This window comes from Mandrillus leucophaeus, unplaced genomic scaffold (genome assembly GCF_000951045.1).
Source record: "Mandrillus leucophaeus isolate KB7577 unplaced genomic scaffold, Mleu.le_1.0 Scaffold70, whole genome shotgun sequence".
NCBI lineage: Eukaryota > Metazoa > Chordata > Mammalia > Primates > Cercopithecidae > Mandrillus > Mandrillus leucophaeus.
The window spans coordinates 7,260,658-7,268,198 of NW_012107586.1; positions in this window are offsets into that span (position 1 = coordinate 7,260,658).

Sequence of the window (7,541 nt, forward strand, 5' to 3'; positions counted from 1 at the left end):
CCTGTGAAGGTACTGACAGGGTGTTTCAGAGTTTTTGACAAGTAGTCGTTTTCTAAATAGGAGAGACATCCTATGAGTTGCCTGTACAGTAAAAGCCTGAAATAAAAATGTGTTTCTTAGATTAGACAGTCTTCTTGCAATAGTCCTACAATCCTGGTCAGAATGTTTTAATGATGAAGAGCCTAAATGCTTTACAATTTTCCCACCATTAATTTTTTTCCCATATTGTACCCTTCTCTTCCACACAAGTCTTAGGAGTGTTCCCCAAAATTTCACCTTCCTTATTGTTTTAAAAGGATAATCTTTCTACACCCTTAATTGATTGCAAACTCCTTGAGAAAAGGGCTGTATTTTCTATCCTTTTGCATCCCACACTGCTAAGGGTCACATTATACACACAGAGATCAATCAATAATGCTAAGATCTTATAATTGCATCCCTTTGCATGTTAAAAACACATTTATATAAATTGTCTCATCTGATGATTGCAATTACCCCATGGGTTTTTCAGGGCAGGTATTTATTCTCTTTCTCCAGATTAGGAAACCAAAGATTAGAGCAATGTTAGTAACTGCCTCTACCTACACTCATGACTTCTAGATCCAGGTTTCTAATTCTGAAATTGAAAAAGAAAATCATTTACTCTCTATGTATTTATGTATTCATTTAATTGTTCATGTATTTATTGAACCCTTGACCTATATATCCACCCGTTTCTGGAATCTCCACTTGAATGCCTAAATGGCAGGCCCCACTCAACACCTACCAAACCAAACGTGTCATTTTCCGCCCTCTCTCTGCCCCACCTTGCTTAAACCTGCTCCTCTGAGAGTCTGTTCGCTAATATCATCACCTTCCTTCTAATTGCCCAAGCCAGATACCTAGCTATCATCCTCCACCCAACCCTTGCTCCAATTTACCAGTTCCAATGGAGAGCCAAATCCTGCCAATTATTTCCTGTCTATCGCTTAGGAAGCCAGAGCCTAGCACAGAATCTGGCACATGATAGTGTCTTCATATATTTTGACTGAACTAAATTAAGTCCTCCTGGGCAGCGCTGGTAGCCAAAGTGACTTCCCAGGCCACTGCTCTGGCTTGATTCCTGGCTGGAGAAGAATCAGTGCTCCTGGATCTCATCTGTCACCCACCTCTCTCATAGGTGGAGGCCAGGTGAGGAAGCCTGAGAAAGGAAACCTGTCTCCCCCAGCACATACAGCTTCCAGAGGAGAAAGAAATCATCTCACATGAATATTTCTGTCTTGCACTGTCAGGCCCTTTCACTTTCATTTTCCAATTCTTTAGTTGTTTTTTCTTTAGTTATTGTTGTTGCTATTGTTTTATGTTGGTATTTCTCTTCACACCAGCATCACTACCCTCAAAGTCATGGAGCAATCTGGCTATCCTGCAGTCCCAAGATGCCCCCATGTCTAGGAATTTGCAGACAAGGCAGACCAGACATATTTAAAAGGGGGGAAATCCCAAGTGATGGCCACAGAATGAATAAAAGTAAAAATTAAAAGAAAATAGTAAAGGAAAGCCTCAAACTTTTTGAAGTCCCCAGGATAGAATATTCTTGCTTTCCTTTACTATTTTTCATTGTGTCTTTTCCAGTCTGTTTGTATTTTTCTATTTAAAATCACACACACACACACACATACACACACACACAGTCACAGAACCTGCTGAAGCAACTTAACTAAAAATCAACACAAGGAACTTTCCTATAACCTACAGGTAGTAACTTACCTACTTTCTTTTTCTTTTTTATTATTTTTTTAAATTATACTTTAAGTTCTGGGGTACATGTGCAGAAGATGCAGGTTTGTTACATAGGTACACAAGTGCCATGGTGGCTTGCTGCACCCATCAACCTGTCACACATTAGGTATTTCTCCTAATGCTATTCTTCCCCTACCCCCACCCCGAACAGTCCCCAGTGTGTGATGTTCCCCTCCCTGTGTCCCTGTGTTCTCATTGTTCAACTCCCACTTATGAGTGAGAACATGTGATGTTTGGTTTTCTGTTCCTGTGTTAGTTTAGTGAGAATGGTGGTTTCCAGCTTCATCCATGTCCCTGCAAAGGATATGAACTCATTCTTTTTTATGGCTGCATAGTATTCCATGGTATATATGTGCCACATTTTCTTAATCCAGTCTATCATTGATGGGCATTTGGATTGGTTCCAAGTCTTTGCTATTGGGAACAGTGCCACAATAAACATATGTGTGCATGTGTCTTTATAGCTGAATGATTTATAATCCTTTGGGTATATACCCACTAATGGGATCGCTGGGTCAAATGTAACTTACCTACTTTCTTCCAGGGTAGAAGATATGTGAGAACTTTAGTCTTTAGTTCTGGGCCACTCTCTGGCCCCTGTGTGTCACCTAGCCCCTCCTGCCCCTGGATGTTTAGAAGGCAATCTAACACTGAGCAGAAGCAGGACAGGGATGGTGGCAGATCCCTCTAATGCAAAGACAAGAACCTACCCCATAGTGAAGAAAAGATTGCCCTAACCTCTCGGCACTGAGAATGAGACATTAAATTGTAGGGAAGCGTAGGGTTCCCCACATGAAGTTGGGGAAAGGGCTTGAAGCTTCCAAACATTAGCAGACATAAAGAAAAAATACATGTGGAAGGGCCTTGGCCAAAGTGGGATGGTGGAAGAGAAACACAGGACAGATTCTAGTGCCCCATCCCAACACTCAGAAGATACCCAGGGTCTCCAAAAAATGAGCAGTCAACCTCAGAGCTCAGAATTAAAATGAACACAAAATTCATGGCATTTGCTTTCTTAGCACGCTAAAATGCACTGCACTGGGCTCCTGTAACTTCTCTCTGGGGAACATCAGGAAAACACACACACTATGATTTACATGCAGCAAAGTTCACAGTGAAACCCAAGAAAAGCAACATCTGAAATGCTTAAGCCACAATTTAGGTTGGAGGTTATGGAGGAACATGCATGGCATTACAGAAAGATACCGTAGTAAAAGGAGGCAGCATTTTGATAACCCTGAGCCCAGGGCCTGATACATCGTAAGCCCTCAATCCATGCCAACTCTCTGTCTCTCCTTTAGAGTAGGGAGCCTGACTTTCTCAACCAGCATCCAGTCTGGGACAACTCATCCAACTGAGACAACTCATCCAGCTGAGGCAACTCATCCAACTGAGGCAACTCATCCAGCTGAGACAACTGCCTGCTCTGGCAAAGAGGGTTTATGGCAACTTTTTGTTTTTGTAGGCAAAGTGGAGAGAGGCCATTTGTGGGCTGTTCTGAGAACGCAACAACTGGGATAATTTTTCAGAATGCATTGAAGGAGACCCACACCTTTTGGTATTTCAATGTTGCAATGACCTACACAGAAGCCAATGGGAAAACAATCCTGCTGAAATCTGTACCTTAGAGTGTAAACTTTGAGTAATATCAAGAGGCTAAATTATCTGCATGTATCAGGCTGCGTACAAATCAGAGAGTGACACCAAAACAGATTAAAAGACAAGCAGGAGAAGATGATCTGAATAGACACAGAACAGAGACACACTCACCTTTTAGCTCCTCCGGGCTTAAAGATTCATCAGTACTTTGTGGCGAGTTAACACCAGTATTGCCCCTGTTTTGCAGTATGCATTGTCTCATGTGTTATATACAAAGAGCAAATAAATATATGATATTTATTTATATTTTATATAGTTTAACATATACTTAAAATATATATTTGAAGGATATCTGAATATAGCATATATAAATTATGCTGGCACAAATTATGAATGGAAATTCATTTCATTCCATGGAATGGTTTCTGTTTGGCCAGCTAATCCCTGTCTACAGAACATCTTGAGGTATTATTAAGGAGTGGTGCCTGAGGCCCGCTTGAGGACTGAACTCAAGATGTGGATACTCAGAGAAAATACACAAGGAACACACAGTACAGAATTCTCCTTACCCAGGCCCTGCCTGTCACACCCACACATCATGCTGGATGTGACAAAGCATTATGAAACCAAAGGCTTCAGGAAAGCAACACCTGTGCAGAGTCACCTGGCAGCAAGAAGTAATGATACGTGCTCTTTCTTCCAGTGTATTTTGTCTTAGTGTTTGAGCTGAACAGCAAGGAAGAGGCCCAATGAGGTTAGTCTTCATTCTCTTTTTCTCTTTTTCCTTGTTTATTTTATTTTATTTTTATTTTTATTTTTGAGATGGAGTCTCACTCTGTTGCCCAGGCTGCTGTGCAATGGCACACTCTCGGCTCATTGCAACCTCTGCCTCCTGAGTTCAAGCGATTCTCCTGCCTCAGCCTCCCAAGTAGCTGGGATTAGAGGCACCCGCAGTCATGCCTGGCTAATTTTTATATTTTTGTAGAGACAGGGTTTCACCATGTTGGCCAGGCTGGTCTCGAACTCCTGACCTCAGGTGATCCACCTGCCTTGGCCTCCCAGAGTGCTGGGATTACAGGCGTGAGCCACTGCGCCTCGCCCATTCTCTTTCTGAGAGCTAATGATTACTGGTGTGTAACCAAAATGCACAGGACATTGTGAGATGGAAGAGTTAAGTGACTTGTGAGACAAAGTATGTAAGTGTGGTAAACCAGGAGCACAGTTCACAGTACCTACCTCACGGTGCCATAGAATCATTTACAGTTTGATAAAATAAAGTCTATCTTTTTCCAAAATGGGTCTGGAACGAAGCTCCATTGCAGCAGCTGACAGACTTACTGTCTTACTAACTCACAGGTTTTCTCATACGTTAATTAGCAGCCCAATAAGCTATCCATTTGGATCCCCTTCAGAAACCAGAATTAGAAGCCATCTCCACAAAGCCCTAAGGTCAAGGCACCATGACCACCCTCCAGGCTTGCTGCCCATTGTAGTGCTGATGTCCAAGTTGCCTCTCACCCCCACAATCCCAGAATCCCATTATTCCTAATTCTGCTGGGGAGCCCGGGCCAGTGGCACCACCTCTCACTGTCAACCCTGCTCTGCGGAGGACAACAGCTTTCTGAGCTTCCCAACATATCAGTGCTGCCCCTCACTGTTTGTGAAGGAAATGTCCTCTGTGCCCTCCTGGGTTCTCAAACTCACATGATAAAACCATCCCAACATTCTCTCTTCCCTGAGCCCTCTAATCCCGTCCTCAATACCATGCCATAACCGTTCTGGCAGCTCCAGCTAACTCATTGAAGGCCATCATTTCAATCAAACTTTATGGAGCTATCCCAGCAGTGTTCTAGAACTACCACCAGCACCTCTGGCTAGAATGTTGAACTCCAAGTCAAAAGAAAGTGTTCTCACATTAAAAAGTATTTTCCTATACCACTTGATATTTCACTTTACCATCCCATTCCATCATTCAGCCACCCTGCCAGGTGGCCCGATATCCTGAAGAACCACCTCTACACATGTTCCCCTAATTCCTACGAACACATACTGACAACTTATTCGTTGTGCACCAGACACAGATGCTCTACAGCCCAATTGGACTGTGTTCAGATAAGACCCAGATTGGCCTGGAGGGAGTGAGAGTAACAGGGCCATATCATTAAGAAAGCCAAGTGTAACCTTCTGGCAAGAAAAAAAAAGACTGGCTTGAAGAAGTATATATTGGAATGTGAACAAAAGTAAAGGATGGTAGGCGTGAACAGAGAAAGAGGGAAGAAAATAGAATGATATATTAGTTTGGCTGCCATTAGAGGTGACTGGTACTCAGTCCCTCTGAGACCTTCTGAGGAGACTTAAAAGATGCATCTCAGAACTGTTTGCCAGGGAAGAAGAGTAGGAAGCATTTATCCACAGGCTCCTGCTCCCCGCTGGTTAAGGGTGGCCCTGGCCACAGTAAATACCCTGCACCTGCAGGCTGTGTCTGTGCACGTGCAGAGCAAGTTCCCAAGGAAGACTCATCAGGGCAGAAGGCAGAGGCACACAAGATGGACCAGAGGCAAGGCACCATCTGATTGCATGTGGGAGATGATGGTCAAAGCCGGGGTGGGCACTGATGGGAGAGAGAGGATTCTAAAGTGGTGCACGGGGGTATCCAGTATCATTGCCATGACCTCCTCTTGCATCATTCAATGGTCCACTCTCATCCTCAGTTTATTCTTCCTCTCTTGAAAAGTCTGACACTCGCTTACTTTGAAACCCTTCTTCACTTGGTTTCCAAGTACTGCTCTTTTCTGATGTTCCACCCACCTTCCAGATCTTCCTTGTCACCCTCCTTGCCTAGTTCTTCCTCTTCTCAACCTCTACATGTTTAAGTGCTGTAGGTCTCTATCCTGAGAACTTTTGATTTTTATCAAGACTCATTTCCCAGGGTTATGGGATCAAATACTATCCATAAACTGCAGAATCTCAATTTTTATATCTCTATGCCACACTCCCCCAAGCTTCAGATTCAACCATCTGTCTATGCAACACCTCAAACTTGACACATCTGCAACAAAACTATTGAGTTCGTTTTCACCACCACCACACACACACACACACACACACACACACACACACATCTACTTTTTTCTTTAGTCTCCTCCAGCTGTAAGTTATACCACAGTTCATAAGGTTTCACAGGTCAAAACCTCAAGATTGTCTTGAAAGTCTCTCTTTGCCACTTGCTCCCCATAATCTTCCAAAGTGTACCTTGAATCTGACCTCTGTGTATCACCTCCACTACCATCCGGTCCAAGCAGCCATCACCTCTCAGGGAGCACAGCAAGAGCCTTCTCACAGCTGGCTCCCAGCTGTCAATCCTCTATACAGTAGCTGTGGAATCTGGGGGGATAAGAATTGGTTCAGATCATTATCCTGCTCTAAATTCCCCAGCAGCTTCCATCACATTTAGAATAAAACCCACACCGCTTTCCATGGCCAGCAAAGTTATTCATGACCTGCAATGGCCAGTCTTTCCTCAGCATCCCGTCATCTCTCTAACGCTCACTCCTCTCACCCTGGCCTCCTTGCTGTTTCTGCCTCAGGACATTGGCACTTGCCGTTTCTTCAGTCTGAAATGATTTTTCTTTCATTCTACCTTTTGCTTTTGAGCTGCTGCTTTCTCTTTCTTCATAGCATTTAACATTATCTATGTATATATGTAATGTTTAATATAGGTAATGTGTAACTTACTCATTTTTCTTAAGATCCATGGGGGGAGGAGGAACACTTTTTATACCACTGTATTCCCAGCACATAAAACAATAATTGTCACATAGGAAGCACTCAGTTACAAAGAGACCAAAGAAGCTAACAATGATTGAAACAAGATGAGAATAGAAACAATATGATCAGAAGGAGGAGCAGCAAAATTTTTAAACAATGTAAAAGATAAACATTTATTATCAGAGCCAATAAAAAGGTGAAAGGAAACTGGTAGAAGTTAGAAATAAAACGCTAGAGGAAAAACTGCAAAGAAAAGAAGAGTTCATTTTGAAATACAGATATTTAAGAATTGAAAAGCTTTCAACATCAGAAAGGAGTAGTAAAATATTCTACGTTTCAGCTCAATGTCTAGCAGTGTTTCAAAGGTGTGTATGACTAAGCACTCTGGCTCTTTA